Source organism: Cajanus cajan, chromosome 2 (assembly GCF_000230855.2).
Source record: "Cajanus cajan strain Asha chromosome 2, NIPB_CcT2T_4, whole genome shotgun sequence".
Taxonomy (NCBI): domain Eukaryota; kingdom Viridiplantae; phylum Streptophyta; class Magnoliopsida; order Fabales; family Fabaceae; genus Cajanus; species Cajanus cajan.
In genome coordinates, this window is record NC_138518.1 from 67,201,395 (window position 1) to 67,220,202 (window position 18,808).

The window sequence follows — 18,808 nt, forward strand, 5'->3', positions numbered from 1 at the left end:
TGAAATCTTTTTGCTTTATGAATTTATGGGTTTTAATTTTGTGTTGGTTCATTCAATTGTTCTATTTCTTGCATGCCAATAAGTTTGCTTTATTTTCTTGTTTGTTTTTGTTATTCACCAGGATTTTTCTTTATTTGTTTTGATGTTCTTTTTGTGTGTTGCAGCAACCAGTAGAAATGGATGTTACAATTCCTTGCTCTGGTAACCTTGTGTCGATAGGAGGTAGAAATTAAATGATGGGATGTAATCGGTGAGTGTGTGGAGTGATGTAAATAAATATCTTTGTGTTAATTGATTTTTCCTTTTTTAATTTTACAAGTGAGAATTGTGATTTGTGACTATGCTTGAGATGAGTGGTATTTACACTCTGTTATATCAATGCTGGGCATGTACTTCTTTTAAATAGCTGTATTTTTCTAGCTGTATTATGTCATATTCGTGTTCCTATTGGTATTAGTGCCACCAAAAATCTAGCACATTCATAGGATTTCTTGTACACAGAACCAAATAAATTAGTAAAGCATCATGCATAAGGTAAAACATTTTTCCCCATTTTACTCAAATATATGAAGTGACCATTTTAATGCACCACAAACACCAGCCATAGGCCACTAAAAAATGTTAAACAACCTATCATAACATATATTCGAACTAATCATACTCACAATAGCTGAAATGTTTAAAATTAGTATAGTAATTACAATGTCTTGCCTGACAAGGTGTTTTAGTGAGCACTGCGTCTGTCAATCTTTTCTGCTTCCTAGGTGGAGGTAAAACTTGATCCACATCCACACATCCTTCCTTGATTTTAATTCCAAGTCATCTTCCCCGCCTACTTTTTTCAAGAAAACAAAAAAACAAAATGAATAGTTTATTCATTATTTTATAATAACAAAATTTAAATTAGTAGAGGAATAAAATAAATCAATTTTTATTAGTCAATTACTGTCTCAGACTATATAAACCACAAATATAAATGTGAAGATCAGGATTGCACATTGCATAACTGAAAAAATGACTTAAAAATGGAGGTATGCAATTTTGATCTTCTGGTTCAAAGGCAAAAGAGCTAGTGGTCATTAATACAACACTCTCACATTGAATATTTAAGATTCTCAAAGCCTCTAACCAAATACTATGGTGTTATCTTGTGGTCTATTCCAAATACTATTTAAGTGTTATTCTTTGGACTATTCCCCTCAAGTTTAATGATGACATGATGATATTGTTAGGTCTATTAAGTTGTATTTACTTTTTCAAATAATTTTTTTGGGCATGAGAAATTTTCAATAAGTTACGTATATAGTATTATTTGTTTGATAATTTGAATATTCACACACAATTAATTATATATATAATTGCCATTTTTCTTAATATAAACAATTACAGTTACTTAAATTATAATCTAATCACTATTGCAGTAAAAACAAAAGAATCTCATTCACTAATCATTAATTATTAATAGTAACATTACCAATACGCTACTCTCTTCGGTTGCACACATAGAATAAGAGTATTCACTAAAGATTTGTTTTGCTGGACTGATTGTTACCAAAGATTTGGTAACTCATAAGCAGATTTGGCCGAATATGACTATTATCTTTTGGTAGAAAGGCTATGGAAGTTTGTTGATCAAGATGTTCTTGAAAAACATCTTTAGTTTAAACTAAATAATAAAGTATTGTATGATAGGTACATTTTTCTCTTTTAGCCTTTGTGAAAAGATTTAAGATGTATGTATTTTGATGATGTGTAATATATTTTATTTTTTATTTTCATATATAGTTCAAATTGTTTCCTGTACAAACCTCAAATAAATAGTTGAAATATAATTTAATATGTCTTATATTAAGCATTTTTAATTATATTTTAGATATTATTCAAAAGTCACTTTTTTTATTGTAATATCTTCATATTTCTCCGTGGATTTTGGATTGATTATCTTTATTATCTTTTATTTTTGGAAAATAAAAATAAATATTCTTCTATTTACAAACAAAAATTAATTTTAAATTTGATTTTATAGAATTTCCATCAATGTACCTAAAACATATTTTTATTTAGAGATAAAATAAAAGAAACAATAAAAATTATTTATCCTTTTTAATTATTTTTGTGAAGATTTTATTTTTTTGTTAAAAATCATGACAATGTAAAAGATTATATATTGTGCTAAAGTATAAATCAAAAGTAAAATATTGTATAGAAACATAACATAATCAATTTAACAAAATAAAGTGAAACTTTCAAAATTGATAATGTGAAAACTATATTCTTAAAATTTAGAAAATAAAAAATAAAAAATAAAAAATAAAAATAAAAGATTCAAATTCCAATTAAGTTTGTATTTTAATTTTGAAAAATTAGAGCATCATTAAAATATTTTATTTATTCAAGTTAAAGAACACTTATTAATTTTAAAATTTTGATACTTAAAATTTAAATAAATAAAATATTTTAATATTCTTAAAAGAAAACACTAATAACATTTTACCAAATAATTCATATTAGAGTAAGATTGATTATAAAAATGAATATTTTAATATTTTAATTTCTATACAGGGACATGACTTGTTTATTTTTAAAAAAATAATTCACCGAGTGAATTCTGCACCGAGTGATCGTCCCTTTGCTCTCTCTCTATATATAAATGTTGTCACTCTTCTATCTGTATGCAACTCTCTTCTCTCACTCTTCAGTCGTTTTCCTGTCAAGACTCTCTTCTCTAACTCTTCATTCGTTTCCAGTGTCAAGAATCTCTGTTTCGAAGAGTCTCTGTTCCTTCGATAGCATTGGCACACGCCAATGCCTCATATTTGGTTAGATGTGAAGACTCATCTTTTCCTTTTCTTCTGTTTCTGCAATTCAGACTCTGCTTTTCAAAGTCTTTGTTTCATTTCTTTCTTGTTCTTGTTTGTCTTTGTTATTTGTCAGAGTTTTTCTTTGATTCTTGTTCTTTTTGTGCGGTGCAGCAACCGGTGGACATGCATTTCTTTGATTTTTGTTACTCGTCAGAGCTTCTGGGTTCTCTTCAGTTGTGTCCTCTGTTCCCTTGTGGTCATTTTTTCCTTGCACAACCAAGGCTGCCAAAAGAAAGTCAAGAAAACATTGTTCAACAATTCAATGCTGCATTTCTTCTTGATTGAAATTGAAAAGCTGTTGGATGTTTCGATAGTTGTAATTTTTTCTTTTCCTCAAAACTCAAGAAAATCCGTTTTTGTTGAAATTCTTGAATGTGTATTTTATTTTTATCTTTGTTCAGTTGTTTTTTACCACATTTAGAAAATACATTCTTTCTAACTTTTGTGTAATTGGTAAATCATATTTCGATTCTTTTTCTTTATATTTTTATTATTTTGTTGTTGAAGTAGTTCCTTTTAGAGAAGTGGCTTTTATCTTCTCTTTGTGTTTTTTCCCATTATTTCTATCAGATGCAAGAATCCGAAAATCTATTTCACATGGAACAGACGCGAGAAGAAGCAGTGGCATTACAAGACACCATCGTATAAGACTGCCTAAGGTTTTGCTCATTTGTCCTTGTGTGATTTAGGGTTGTCTCTATGTTTGTCCTTATTTGTGCGTATGTGTGCTTTATTTGTCGCTGTGTTTTTGTGTCTGTTTGTGTCTTTATCTATCTGTGCTTGTATCTGTCTCACTCCCTCTGCGTGGGTGTTTCTATGACTTTTGTGGGAGTTTGCTTGTGTGTGTGGTCATGCCTCTATGTCTATATATGCCTACGTGTTTATGCTTGTGGGTGCTACTATATAATTGAATTTTGAGAAAGGGATGTTTCACTATTATTAAATGTTAATGACCCTTAGCTGAATTAGAATGTTTGAGTCGATCCTTGATCAATTTTACTTAGATGGGATGATATAGTTGTCCCTAAATTCGACTAGCAAATGAATTTTTTTAAGCATCGGAAAATGTGATGTTTTTGTCTAGTTGTTTGTTCAAGAATGCCCCAACGTGTTGAACGAAAATTGGGTATATAAATTTAGTTACCTAATTCAGTTTGGGTGTAACTATGAGATGAATTTTGAAAAAGAGATGTTATGCTATTTTTTTAGCCTTATTGAACTTAAATGGAATCTGTATGTTATAGATGTCTTTGATTGACCATGACCATGAAAAGTTAAAATTGTGGGGGCCACTATTGATAACATGATATCTTTTGTATTCTTGCACACAGTTTTTCTTTCTGATTATTTTTAAAGTATTGGAGTTATGCTCTATATCTACCTGTGTTTGTGTATCACAATAAAATTTTTGGATTTGATGCTCACATTAAAGTTTCTGCTAAACATTTTGTGCGTCTTCTTTTTGAATTTATGGGAGCAGCGATGCATTGGTGGCAGTAGAGGTTGATGGTAAACATCTGTAGTTGATATATCCAAATTGAATCTTTGTAAATGTGTGCCTTTGTAAAGTAAGGTGCAACTGGGAATGTGGTGATATATTTCAAGATACCAATTAATATTTCAGCATAACTTGTTTTAATTAATCGAACTAATTTCTCATTTATTATGTGGCATCAGAGCTTGGGTTGTCCACTCGATGGTGTGGATGAAACACTATTTTTCTCGATGGGGTTGAATTTGTTGCTGATTCTTTATGGGTTCCATATTCATCATGAGGTTGAAGCTTTGGTCCTGTGAATAAGGAGGATTTCAATTTTGAACATTTCAGTAATTCATTCAGAAATTCTTTCAAAGTTGAACTCTCATTATTAGAAAGGGTGTATGTAGTCACATATTAAAGTGCCAAAAAGAATTTTGAAGACACATACTCTTGTTTAGAAGGGGTTTCTTGCTTCCTTCCAGTATCAGGTTTTGTGTTTGTTGCTGTATTATTATTCTAAATAGTAGTAAAATAGGTTACTTAAGTTGCATTCTTATTTTCATGTAAAATTCCATTATCAATTTTTCTTATGTTATATTAAAAATAAATATATAAATGATGATCCTATGTTGTTGTATATTTATTGTTTAATGTTAGGTGGTAGATGGATGCAGTTGATCTAAAGAGCAAGCACAAGCGAAAGCTTGAGATAAGGAGTTTGTTGCAACCAAGGTTTTGTTAATGCTAAAATAATGGCCTGTTTTTTCTATTTTTATTTTTATTTTTATTTGTGTTTATTATACTCTTTTTAATTTATACTAATGGATTCGAAAGCCTCTATGGACCCAGACCTGCATTATGGGAGGAGGAGCAGCCTTGATGTTGTGCTGATGTAGTGTTTGAGAGCTTGTGTTGAGTTCTTTGAAGACGATGGTGATTGTGAAGGTACAAGCCGCCTCACCATTGGGGATACGTATGATATGTATGAGGTAATTGTTCCTATCATTTTAAGCTTTTGATTGCAATAAAATTTCTATTTTTCTTTGCTTTATAACTTTTAAGGCTTTTGATATATGTGAGGTGCTTTTTTTTTCCTTCTTTTTTTCCTTCTTTTTTTAAATAGTATGATATTTAACAATTTCATTAATTTTTTATAAGCAACATCATATTTATTATTTTAATGTATCATATTAGTAGATGTCACATGACTATATTTCTCAACTTTGATACAACTTTGTTATACATATTTTTTCTAAAACTATATTTTCGTGGAAATTTTTTATAAATCTACTTTGACACAATTTTGCTTCAACCTTTTCAACTTCCGTTGAAATATATATTTTTTTCTTCTACTTTTGACTTTTTATTTGAAAACTAAATATCCATAAATAAAGTTTGGCTAATTTTTCGTGCAAGTTTATTACAAACTTCTTTGATAATTATATTTTCACTGAAATTGAACATTATTTAGTTTTACCATTTTTCAACTTCTTTTAAAATAATTTCTTTATACTTTGAACCTCCATTTATATTTTTTTGTTCGGCAAAGATAATATATATATATATATATGTGTGTGTATGTATGTATACACATCAGGAGCACCATAAGTGCTAAAAGAAGCACAAGAAAAGAACTTGCAAACCAACACCACAAAATACATGCAAACACGAAGCCAAACTATTGGGTGTTAATCTTCCCCTACAAAAGTAAGTACACGAGTCTGAGATTAAGAGATTAAGCCTCCCCTACAAAAACCTCCATATATTTCAATTAGTAATATAAATTAGTAAATAAAGTTATTTTGTACCTAAAAATGTAAAAAATTAATATAGTTTATTAATTTACAATTATAAATAACTTATTGGCACAATTTATTACAACAAAACATGTATAAAAGTTTCATTATTCAAGGGAGTTTCACTTTTTTGTTTCCCTAGATTAAAAGTTTTCAGGTGCTTGATTTTGTTTTTGTTTTGTCAAACATCTGATTGCCTACTTTGAAGACCTCTACAAGGATTCCAAACTCAACAAGATGGTTGCAGTGTTATGGTTTCACAAAATTGATGAGGTTGGTATTATTCTGCCTAAATTTTTAATGGCAGGGGTTTTCATTATTTTTTTAGTAGCTTAAATCTACTTTTGATCTCAATTTACTCTTTCTTTTCATATATATATATATATATATATATATATATATAGTGGTTTTATTGTATGTTCTATGAATTTATTATCTGAGGTATAACCATAGCTGCATACTTACATTTGATGTGAACAATGATGGACACTATAATACACATGTATTATACTATAATATTTGGAGAAAACATTTGGTTACGAAGTTTAGTAAATATGGGTTTGGAGTTGAATGTTGTGTTTTCTGTTGAATTTATTTTCACTATAAGAACATTCATGTTTGGATGATCAATTTAATATGTCATAGTATTACATCAAAATCATAAATGGAGATAAAGACATTATAGCATCAGGTAAAGAATTTGATGTTAAAATAAGGCTGAATTTAATGTCTTGTGATTCTAGTTTTTTTCTTTCTTTTTGTTTTAGATAATTTAATGTGCGACTGATGTAGTTCTTTCATAGATATTTTAAATTGTCAAAGTTTCAATGTCTTAATTTAATAGTCAATATTTTAATCTAAAATATAATTTATATGTCAAAAGTATGTATTTATTATAATTTTTAATTATAAAAATGAATATTTAGCTTGCACAATTAAGATTATATATATATATAATTATGATAATTTATAAAAAGAATTAAATGTTATTTAAAATTTTACTTAATATCCTTATTTTAATTTTTATTATTCATAAATTATATTTACAAAAATACACTTGAATATATAATTTCATCATAGTAATATATAAGATTCTTCTTAAAAAAAGATTTCTTATTGGTTTTTCTCATTCCCTTTTGAGTTCTCTCTTTATCTCTCGCTAGCACCTTTAGTTTCTATCATGTTTCTATTGAGTGACATTTGATTTTGATTTTGGTTTCGGTTTCTTTCTGTTTTTTTGGACTTTCATGTCTGATAATTTTTCTATCATGCTTCTATGTGACATTTGATTTTGGTTTCGGTTTCTTTTTGTTTTTCTTTGCTTTCATGTCTGATATATTTCTTTTTGATTCGAATTGCAGTTGGCTTTGGTTTATAATTGATATTTGTCTTTTTGGTTTTTTGATTGAAACGTTGAGAAAGAATCATTGTATATATTTTTGGGATTTGTAGGATTTGGGGTTTATTTTCTTTTGTTTATTTTATAGGGCACATGTGATGCTTATTATTAGTGCTCATTATTTACACAAAATAGACGTAGCTGGACTTCATTAATTGTAGTAAAAAATGTCCTTAATCACAGGAATTCACAATCCGTTCCACCTTAAAACCTCCGATAAAACCCTAGCCAACACATCAGGATTGCACATCTCGGTTAGTTTGTCACTGCATTTGCCGTTTCTTTATTTTATATTTTTGGATTTTCTTGTTGTTTGGATTCATACATGTGTTGTTCTTTTTATGGGTACATTAAAATTATGGGGAGGATTGTAGTTGTTCATACATCTGTCATCATTATTATTATTTTTTTTACTTTATTAAATCAATGGAAGTATACAAACTGTACTCTTACTGTTGATTTATTTTATTTGAGATTTATGTATATGTTAATTAAAATAGTTTTGGATCAATACTCCTCTACCACTTACTTTGTTAATTTTTTCACTTTATGTGTGAATGTCTTGATGTTACATATTAAATTCTTGAATGAACTGTGCTCAAGGAAAAGAGACCCTAGCTTTTCTCAAACACTCCTTCATTTTTAAGGTTCTTATCAATACACCTTAATTTGTTTCCCTTTTGTTTCATTGTCTTCATTTTTTCTTTTTTTATCCATCAATACCATTTTGTCGAACAACTTGTTGGTACACATTCATCAACTTTGATACTCGTTTCAGCTAAAGCTCAAAGTTTCCTACCTAATGATTTTATTTTTCCTGTTGGATCAAGATTCATAGCCTAAGCTTTTGGCTTTGGTCTTAGTAATAGTATCTCATTACTTGTTGTGCAAACTTTGCTGCACATTTTTGTCATCGATTGTTTTTAAAGTATGTGTTTATTGTTTGTGACTCTAATATGAGTTTGTGCTCTTTCTATGGTTCGTGTGTATCTCTATGTGTGCATGTGTGCCCTGTGTATTTGTCTGGCTTAGTCTTAGTCTTTGTATTTATAATGTGTGTGCGTCTCTGTCTCTATGTTTTTGTGTCTCTATATGTGTGTGCATATCGAACTATTAAAAGCGATACATGTATATTTATAACATATAAATTAAGTACTACAAGGGAAAACAATCCATCTCTTAATTTTCAAAACCATAACATATAAATTAAGTACTACAAGGGAAAACAATCCATCTCTTAATTTTCAAAACCAAATAAAAAAATATTTTTTTTAATCAAAGAGAAAAGATTAAAATTAAAATTAATTTTAATAAATAGACATTAATAAAATTTAGCTTAGATACACTTGTAGTTCCATTGCTACTTAATTTTATTTTATTTGTAAAAAAAGTTTATTATTTTTATTTTAGTCTTTACAAATTATTATTTTTAAGATGACTCTTGTAAAAAAAAATCTTTATTTCTGTCATTGCTATTTGATTTTAGACTTTTTAATATACTATTTTCTTCTAATACAGTGAAAGGTACAACTTATGTATTCTGATAATGGTGATAAAAAAATATATTTTACTGGTCGGTTTATTCAACTCTAGGTTTGCATTTGTTGGTCAAAATAATAGGACTGATTTTTTTTTTATGAGAAAATATAGGATATATAAACCCTAAAATAAAGTTTATGTCCAAGTCCCTAAATTAGAAAAAATGTGGATGTCATTATTTGTTGAAAAGTTTGATTGACATATGATGGACAAGGAGTATAAACCTTTTAAGGTTGCTCTTATTCTGATGTCAAAAATATGTGGTTGCTCTTATTCTGATGTCAAAAATATGTGGTTGCTCTTATGATATAAATATTTTTTCATTATGAGAAAGTGTAAAGCATATGAACCCAAAAATGATGTCTTTTTCCCTGGATTCAACAAAAGGTGGTTGCTCTTATATTATAAGTAGTTTGATTGACATATGATAGTTTAAATCTTTTAGGGTTATTCTCGGTCCTGATGTCAAAAGATTTTGATTGCTTTATTCATAAGAATTTTTTGATGATCAAGAAAAATGTATGCTATATGAGTCCTAAAATGTTTTCCTTGTTCTTCAATTCAAAAAAACTTAGTTGTCCTTATTTGTTGAGTAGTTGGATCGATATATGGTGAACATGAGATATAAACATTTTAAGGTTATCCCTAAAAAAAAAGTGATTGCTTTTATGATATTAAATTTTTATTCATCATGAGAAAATGTCCCTGTCCCAAAATTTGAAAAAACTTACTCATATTTGACGAGTAGTTTCATACTTTCATTGGCATATGATGAATATTGGAGTATAAACTTTTTAAGGTTGTATCAAAATGTCTTTTTCACCTGAATCATGAAATATGGTTACAGGTTAAAGGAATCATTGTATTGTTACTTAATTGGGGGGATCGATGCAGTCATTACATTGACATCTTCACATGTTAAATTTTTTTACGTTATACACAGTGAAAGGTATAAATTATGCATTATGATAATGGTGATGAAAAAATATATTTTCTTAGCTGGTTTTTGCAACTCAAGGTTTGCATTTTGGTAAAAGAAAAAGGGGATTGACATTTTTTTTAATTATGAGAAAATATAGGATGTATGATCCCAAAATAATGTTCATGTCCAAGTTTCTAAATTAGAAAAAATGTGAACGTCATTATTTGTTGGAAAGATTGATTGACATATGATGGACAAGGTGTATAAACCTTTTAAGGTTACCCTGATTCTGATGTCAAATACATGTGGATGCTTCAATGATATAAATATCTTTTCATTTTGAGAAAGTGTAAAGCATATGAATCATACAATGATGTCTTTGTTGCTGAATTTGATAAAGATGGTTGCTATTATTTTATGAGTAATTTGATTGACATATGATGAATGTGAAAGTATAAACCTTTTAAGGTTGCCTTGATTCTGATGTCAAAAATATGTAGATGCTTCTATGATATAAATATCATTTCATTTTGCGAGAGTGTAAAGCAAATGAACCATAAAATGATGTCTTTGTTGCTGAATTCGATAAAAGATGGTTGCTCTTATTTGATGAGTAATGTGATTGACATATGATGAATATGAAAGTATAAACCTTCTAAGGTTGTTCTTGATTCTGATGTCAAAAGATTTTGATTGTTTTATTGATAAGAATATTTTATTGATCACGAGAAAATATATGTTATGAGTCCTAAAATGTTGTCCTTGTCCTTCAATTTGAAAAAAAATTAGTTGTCCTTACATGTTGAGTTGTTGGAACGATATATGTTGAACATGGGATATAAACCTTTTAAGGTTATCCCTTGAAAAAATGTTCCTGTTCCAAAATTCAAAAAAGTCTGGTTACTCATATTTGACAAGTAGCTTGATTGGCATCTGATGAATATTGGAGAATAAACCTTTTAAGGTTGTATCAAAATTCCTATTTCCCTTGATTCATGAAACATGGTTACACGGTAAAGGAATCATTGTATTGTTATCTAATTTGGAGGACCGGTGCAGTAGTGGTGATAACAAAATATATTTTCTTGGCTGGTTTGTGCAACTGAAGGTTTGCATTTTGGTAAAAAAAAAATGAGACTGATATGTCTTTTTTATCTGTGAGAAAATATAGGATATATGGTCCCAAAAATAATGTTCATGTCCAAGTCCCTAAATTAGAAGAAATGCGAATGCCATTATTTGTGGGAAAATTTGATTGACATATGATGGACAAGGTGTATAAACCTTTTAAGGTTGCCCTCATTTTGATGTCAAAAATATGTGGATGCTTCTATGATATAAATATCTTTTCATTTTGAGAGAGTGTAAAGCATATGAACCATAAAATGATGTCTTTGTTACTGAATTCGATAAAAGATCGTTGCTCTTATTTGATGAGTAATTTGATTGACATATGATGAATATGAAAGTATAAACCTTCTAAGGTTGTTCCTGATTCTGATGTCAAAAGATTTTGATTGTTTTATTCATGAGAATATTTTATTGATCACGAGAAAATATATGTTATATGAGTCCTAAAATGTTGTCCTTGTCCTTCAATTTGAAAAAAATTAGTTGTCCTTACATGTTGAGTTGTTGGAACGATATACGATGAACATGGGATATAAACCTTTTAAGGTTATCCCTCGAAAAAATGTCCCTGTTCCAAAATTCGAAAAAGTTTGGTTACTCATATTTAACAAGTAACTTGATTGGCATATGATTAATATTGGAGCATAAACCTTTTAAGGTTGTATCAAAATTCCTATTTCCCTTGATTCATGAAACATGGTTACACGGTAAAGGGATTATTTTATTGTTATCTAATTTGGAGGACCGGTGCAGTAGTGGTGATGACAAAATATATTTTCTTGGCTGGTTTGTGCAACTGAAGGTTTGCATTTTGGTAAAAAAAAAAATCAGACTAATATGTTTTTTTTTATTTGTGAGAAAATATAGGGTATATGGTCCCAAAAATAATGTTCATATCCAAGTCCCTAAATTAGAAGAAATGCGAATGCCATTTTTTGTGGGAAAATTTGATTGACATATGATGGACAAGGTGTATAATCCTTTCAAGGTTGCCCTCATTCTGATGTCAAAAATATGTGGATGCTTCTATGATTTAAATATCTTTTCATTTTGAGAGAGTGTAAAGCATATGAACCATAAAATGATGTCTGTTACAGAATTCGATAAAAGATGGTTGCTCTTATTTGATGAGTAATTTGATTGACATATGATGAATATGAAAGTATAAACCTTCTAAGGTTGTTCCTGATTCTGATGTCAAAAGATTTTGATTGTTTTATTCATGAGAATATTTTATTGATCACGAGAAAATATCTGTTATATGAGTCCTAAAATGTCCTTGTCCTTCAATTTGAAAAAAATTAGTTGTCCTTACATGTTGAGTTGTTGGAACGATATACGATGAACATGGGATATAAACCTTTTAAGGTTATCCCTCGAAAAAATGTCCCTGTTCCAAAATTCGAAAAAGTTTGGTTACTCATATTTAACAAGTAGCTTGATTGGCATATGATTAATATTGGAGCATAAACCTTTTAAGGTTGTATCAAAATTCTTATTTCCCTTGATTCATGAAACATGGTTACACGGTAAAGGAATCATTTTATTGTTATCTAATTTGGAGGACCGGTGCAGTAGTAGTGATGACAAAATATATTTTCTTGGCTGGTTTGTGCAACTGAAGGTTTGCATTTTGGTAAAAAAAAAATCAGACTAATATGTTTTTTTTATTTGTGAGAAAATATAGGATATATGGTCCCAAAAATAATGTTCATATCCAAGTCCCTAAATTAGAAGAAATGCGAATGCCATTTTTTGTGGGAAAATTTGATTGACATATGATGGACAAGGTGTATAATCCTTTCAAGGTTGCCCTCATTCTGATGTCAAAAATATGTGGATGCTTCTATGATTTAAATATCTTTTCATTTTGAGAGAGTGTAAAGCATATGAACCATAAAATGATGTCTGTTACAGAATTCGATAAAAGATGGTTGCTCTTATTTGATGAGTAATTTGATTGACATATGATGAATATGAAAGTATAAACCTTCTAAGGTTGTTCCTGATTCTGATGTCAAAAGATTTTGATTATTTTATTCATAAGAATATTTTATTCATCACGAGAAAATATATGTTATATGAGTCCTAAAATGTTGCCCTTGTCCTTCAATTTAAAAAAAAATTAGTTATCCTTACATGTTGAGTTGTTGGAACGATATATGATGAACATGGGATATAAACCTTTTGAGGTTATCCCTGGAAAAAATGTCCCTGTTCCAAAATTCGAAAAAGTTTGGTTACTCATATTTGACAAGTAGCTTGATTGACATATGACGAATATTGGAGTATAAACCTTTTAAGGTTGTATCAAAATTCCTATTTCCCTTGATTCATAAAACATGGTTACACGGTAAATGAATCATTGTATTGTTATCTAATTTGAAGGACCGGTGCAGTAGTGGTCAAGGTAAATGAATCATAAAGTCAAGGTTTGCATTTTGGTATAAAAAAAATGAGACTGATATGTTTTTCTTTGAATTCAAAATTTTTGTTTCCATTATTTGATGAGTATTTTGATCGACTTATGATAAACATAGGAGTATAAAACCTTTTAAGGATGTTCCTAACCCTGATGTCGAAGAAAGTGGTTGCATATTTATGCCTTGCATTGGTGTTTGTGTGTGTGCTGTGTCCTCGTCTCAATTTTATGTGTGCTTGGTGCTTATGTTTGTCCTTTTTCTGTGTGTTTGTATCTCTCACTCTGTCTATATGGGTGTGTTTATGAATTTGTTGGTGTGTGCTCGTGTGTGGTCGTGCCTTTGTCTATATGTGCATTTGGGTTTATGTTTGTGTGCACTTTGCCTCTATTTGGGTCTGTGTGTGCTCAGTGTCTATGTTTGCCTTAGTGTTTGGTGTCTTTGTATACATCTATGTGTGTTTCTCTGTCTTTGTGTTTGTGTTCTTTGCCTTTGTGTTTATGTTTGTGTGTGTGCTTTGTGTCTATGTATGTGTTCTATAGGTGTATCACTATCTTTGTCTGTGTCTATGTTTATATGTGTGTACTTCTCCCCAATTAATAAGGTTGTTTGATACTGCTTAACTATGTTCCTTTTTTACTATATTTGTTATTACTTTTCTCTTTGATTTTTGGTTAAGTAGATAATCTAATTAAAGTGTTTGTTTTGAAACTTTATTACTGTTTTGACTCTGAATTTTGACCATTTCAATAATTCACTCATAAATGCTTTCAAACATGACCTCACACTATTAGAAAGGGTGCAACATCTATATGCACAGATCAAAGTGCCAAAAAGGATTTGGGAAGACATATGATTAGGTATGGTCCTCTATTTTAGTATTTTTGAGAAGAAGTCTTTTGTACTTATTTTGTTGATATGCCATGTATGATAATTTTTTTGATTTTTGGGACTGAGTTCTTGGGCATTACGTTGGAAATATTTTTTTTTCTTCAGATTTAGTTCATAATATTTCCTGTGCAATACCTCAAATAAATAGTTGAAGAAGGTTGATAAACTAATCAATTAAATACTATTTAACTGTTTTATGACATTGTTCAAAAGTCACTCTTCTTCCAATTTAATTGTTGATGAAGCAACTGCATATTCCTTCTTTACCAAGTAAGTCTTCACTATCTTGTCCAATGGGTCATCTAATGGTGGAAGTGTGACAACTACTGGATATGGATATTACGGTTCCTCACGCAGGTAATATTGTACCAATGGAAGGTAGAAACTAAAGTGATGTTATGAACTGCATTTGCTTCTTTGCTTTTCATATCAATTTCTTGTATGATTTATTTCTAATTCTTGTTTCACTTTTTTTAATTATTGTTTATCTTTGTTTTGCACTAGGTTTTTCTTTTTGTTTCAATGTTCTTTTAGTGTGGTGCAGCAACGGATGGAAATGGATATTACAATTCCACACTTGGTGACATTGTGCCGATGGAAGGTAGAAATTAAAGTGATGTTATGAACTGTTTTTGCTTCTCTACTTTTCAAATCAATTTCTTTGTTTCATTTCTTTCTAATTCTTGTTTGTCTTTGTTACTTGCTAAGGTTTTTCTATTTATTCCTCACTTTGGTTACCTCGTGCCAGTGGAAGGTAGAAATTAGAGTGATGTCGTTAATGGTAATGTAATAATTAAGTGTGTGTGGTGTGGTAGAATGAAACAAATATCTTTATTTGAGTTGATTTTTCTTTTTTTTAATTTTAACAAATGTGAATTGTGTCTTGCAATTGTGTTTGCGATGAGAGATATTTACTTATTTCTAAATGCAAAAGAATATGGAAGCAATGTCGTAATATGTTATGATAGCTCTTTAAACTCTCTTTGTAGTCTTGTAATTAAAAAAATTAATTTACAAGATGATAACTAAATGTATTTTCTTCATTTTTTTTACAAGATATGTGGAACATAAATGTATTTACATTGTTTTTTATTATCATTGATCTATTATACAGGCAGAGGCAAAAGCCATATGAAGACTTGGAAAACTATCTTGAAGCAATTGATAAGTTGAGAAGCAACATTCAGTTTTTTTGGCAATAAGAAGGTTTTTAAGAGTAGTGATGGTAAATAATTTGCTAGCTAAGGCTATTTCGAAGCTAGAAGATGAGTTTAACCGGTTATTATCATCTTACAGGTATTTATTTTTATACTTCATGTTGTTCATCTTTTGGCATGCTTTATGAAAAGTTCATCAGCCTGCGTAAACCAAGTAACCGTTGATGGTAAATCTCCAGAAAATGATATATTTTATAATGCTAAACCAAATCTGCTTCCTATGTATTAGTTTGAATGTGTGATTCCTTTTTCTCTTGCATTGTGAAAATTTTCTTTGTTACTATGACATTTTCTTTTAGAATGTGTGATTACAGCAAACATGTTTATATACAGCAAATGGTTGAAGGGTCAGCAAAAACAGCTATTCAAAATATACAGGTAATCTTTGTTATCCATTTAAGAGGTCCAGAGAGTCTAGACAGGTATGATTTCGTTCTTGTCTTATCCATTTAGTCCAACATCCTTTATTCAATACGTCTTTTTATTATATATTTACAGTTATATATTTACAGCTATTAGAAAAACAAATTATAAATGAGATATGTGTATATTTATAAATAACAAATCTAATACAATTACAGTACTTAATTAAAAGAGAAAGGATTGCATTACTCTTAACTAAAAGAGAAACTAATTATAAATGAGATATACATATCGTTTTAATGAATTATAAATCAAACACAATTAGACTAGTTAATTAAAAGAGAATCATTTGCATTATTCTTGACTTAAAAGAGAAACCAAATTATAAATGAGATATCAATATATTTATAAATTATAAATCAAATACAATTACACTAGTTAGTTAAAAGAAGAAGGGTTGCATTGTTGTTTACAAATTAGACAATTGAAACATGGAATATTAAAATTTGAATTATAATTAAATCATAGAATTCTAAATTCATTTTTATTGTTTATTTATGCTAAAATTTCAAACATGGAATTCTTGGACATGATATTTTCTATTATGGTATGTTAACTTAGAGAATTAGGTGGTTAATCAACTTGGTATCTGGTTCTAAATAACCACTTCTTAAGTGTCTTTATTTTTTATATTGAATATTTTGCCAAAATTGAATTATTTCCTCATTATTTTAGCACTTTATTTTGTTGATTTTTCTTCCCTTTTTAATTTTTCGTTTTCTGTTGAGAATATTTAGTAATTTTGAGTAGCCATCTTATTGATGTTTTTGCATCATTTGATCATGGCCTTTGCTTCCTCTCTATGCAAGGCATGTTATTGTCATTTCTCTCCCCTTATAACATTTTTAGATTAGTGTTCGGATTCCTCTCTATGCATGGTATGTTATTGACATTCCTCTTTATGTAAGGTATATAAATAATGATTCTATGTTGTTACATATATATTGTTTAATGCTTGATAATAGGTCTATGCAACTGATCAAAAGAGCATGTACAAGCGAAAGCGAGACAGTGGGTTAGTTAAATTTTATTTACATTTGTTATGATCTTTTAATCTCCAAATAGTTTCATGGATAAAGATTTTCATTGTATTATAAAGTTGTTAATGTTTTTCAATTTATACTAATGGATCTCAAAGCCTTGGTATACCAAGACCTGCATTGATGGTGTGCTTTTGCAGTGCTAGATAGCTTCTATTGAAGACTTTGAAGAGAATTGTGAGTGCCACTGTCGATGATATCTACAAGGTAATCCTTCCTTTCAATTTAAGTTTTCAATTGATATAAAATTTCGGTGTTCATTTCTTTATAACTTTTAAAGCGTGGGTGAATGTACAAGATGAATTTTGAAACAAAATTATTATGCTATTTTCGAAGCTTAATGACCTTAAACGAGTTCTTTCCATCATAACTTTTAAGGTTTCGGTGAAAGTGTGACATGAATTTTGAAAAATAAATGTTATGCTTCGAAGCTTAATGACCCTAAATAAATGTTTGACGAGTAGTTTTATTGGCATATGATGAATATTGGAGTATAAAATTTTTAAGGTTGTATCAATATGTCTTTTTCACTTAAATCATGAAATATGGTTACAGGTTAAAGAAATCATTGTATTGTTACTTAATTGGGAGGATCGATGCAATCACTACATTGACATCTTCACATGTTAAATTTTCTACGTTAAACACAATGAAAGGTATAAATTATGCATTCTGATAATGGTGATGAAAAAATATATTTTCTTAGCTGGTTTGTGCAACTCAAGGTTTGCATTTTGGTAAAAGAAAAATGGGATTGACATTTTTTTTTAATTATGGGAAAATATAGGATACATGATCCCAAAAATAATGTTCATGTCCAAGTTTCTAAATTAGAAACAATGTGAACGTCAGTATTTGTTGGAAATTTTGATTGACATATGATGGACAAGGTGTATAAACCTTTTAAGGTTGCCTTGATTCTGATGTCAAAAATATGTGGATGCTTCTATGATATAAATATCTTTTCATTTTGAGATAGTGTAAAGCATATGAACCATAAAATGATGTCTTTGTTGCTGAATTCGATAAAAGATGGTTGCTCTTATTTTATGAGTAATTTGATTGACATATGATGAATGCGAAAGTATAAACCTTCTATGGTTGTTCTTTATTCTGATGTCAAAGGATTTTGATTGTTTTATTCATGAGAATATTTTATTGATCAAGAGAAAATATATGTTATATGAATCCTAAAATGTTGTCCTTGTCCTTGAATTTGAAAAAAATTAGTTGTCCTTACATGTTGAGTTGTTGGAACGATATATGATGAAGATGGTATATAAACCTTTTAAGGTTATCCCTTGAAAAAATGTCCCTGTTCCAAAATTCGAAAAAGTTTGGTTACTCATATTTGACAAGTAGCTTGATTGGCATATGATGAATATTGGAGTATAAACCTTTTAAGGTTGTATCAAAATTCCTATTTCCCTTGATTCATGAAACATGGTTATACGGTAAAGGAATCATTGTATTGTTATCTAATTTGGAGGACCGGTACAGTAGTGGTGATGACAAAATATATTTTCTTGGCTGGTTTGTGCAACTCAAGGTTTGCACATTGGTAAAAAAAAAATGAAAGTGATATGTTTCTTTTATTTGTGAGAAAATATAGGATATATGGTCTCAAAAATAATGTTCATGTCCATGTCCCTAAATTAGAAGAAATGCGAATGCCATTATTTGTGGGAA

The 18,808-nt window shown here is 29.1% G+C and overlaps 1 long non-coding RNA gene across 35 annotated transcripts in view; it reads left to right on the forward strand.

Moving 5' to 3' along the window:
- LOC145954485 (uncharacterized) overlaps positions 1-13,149 on the forward strand; it is a 35,891-nt gene extending 22,742 nt beyond the window's left edge. For 30 of the 35 annotated variants that reach the window (XR_014431722.1, XR_014431721.1, XR_014431716.1 and 27 more), the window contains one exon: positions 165-447. This is a non-coding gene — a long non-coding RNA (uncharacterized LOC145954485). Of the gene's footprint in view, positions 1-164; positions 448-2,972; positions 3,178-3,431; positions 6,411-7,719 lie in introns of those variants that run through there. The other 5 variants (XR_014431725.1, XR_014431709.1, XR_014431707.1 and 2 more) reach the window with 4 other exon arrangements.
- The last annotated feature ends 5,659 nt before the right edge of the window (positions 13,150-18,808 follow it).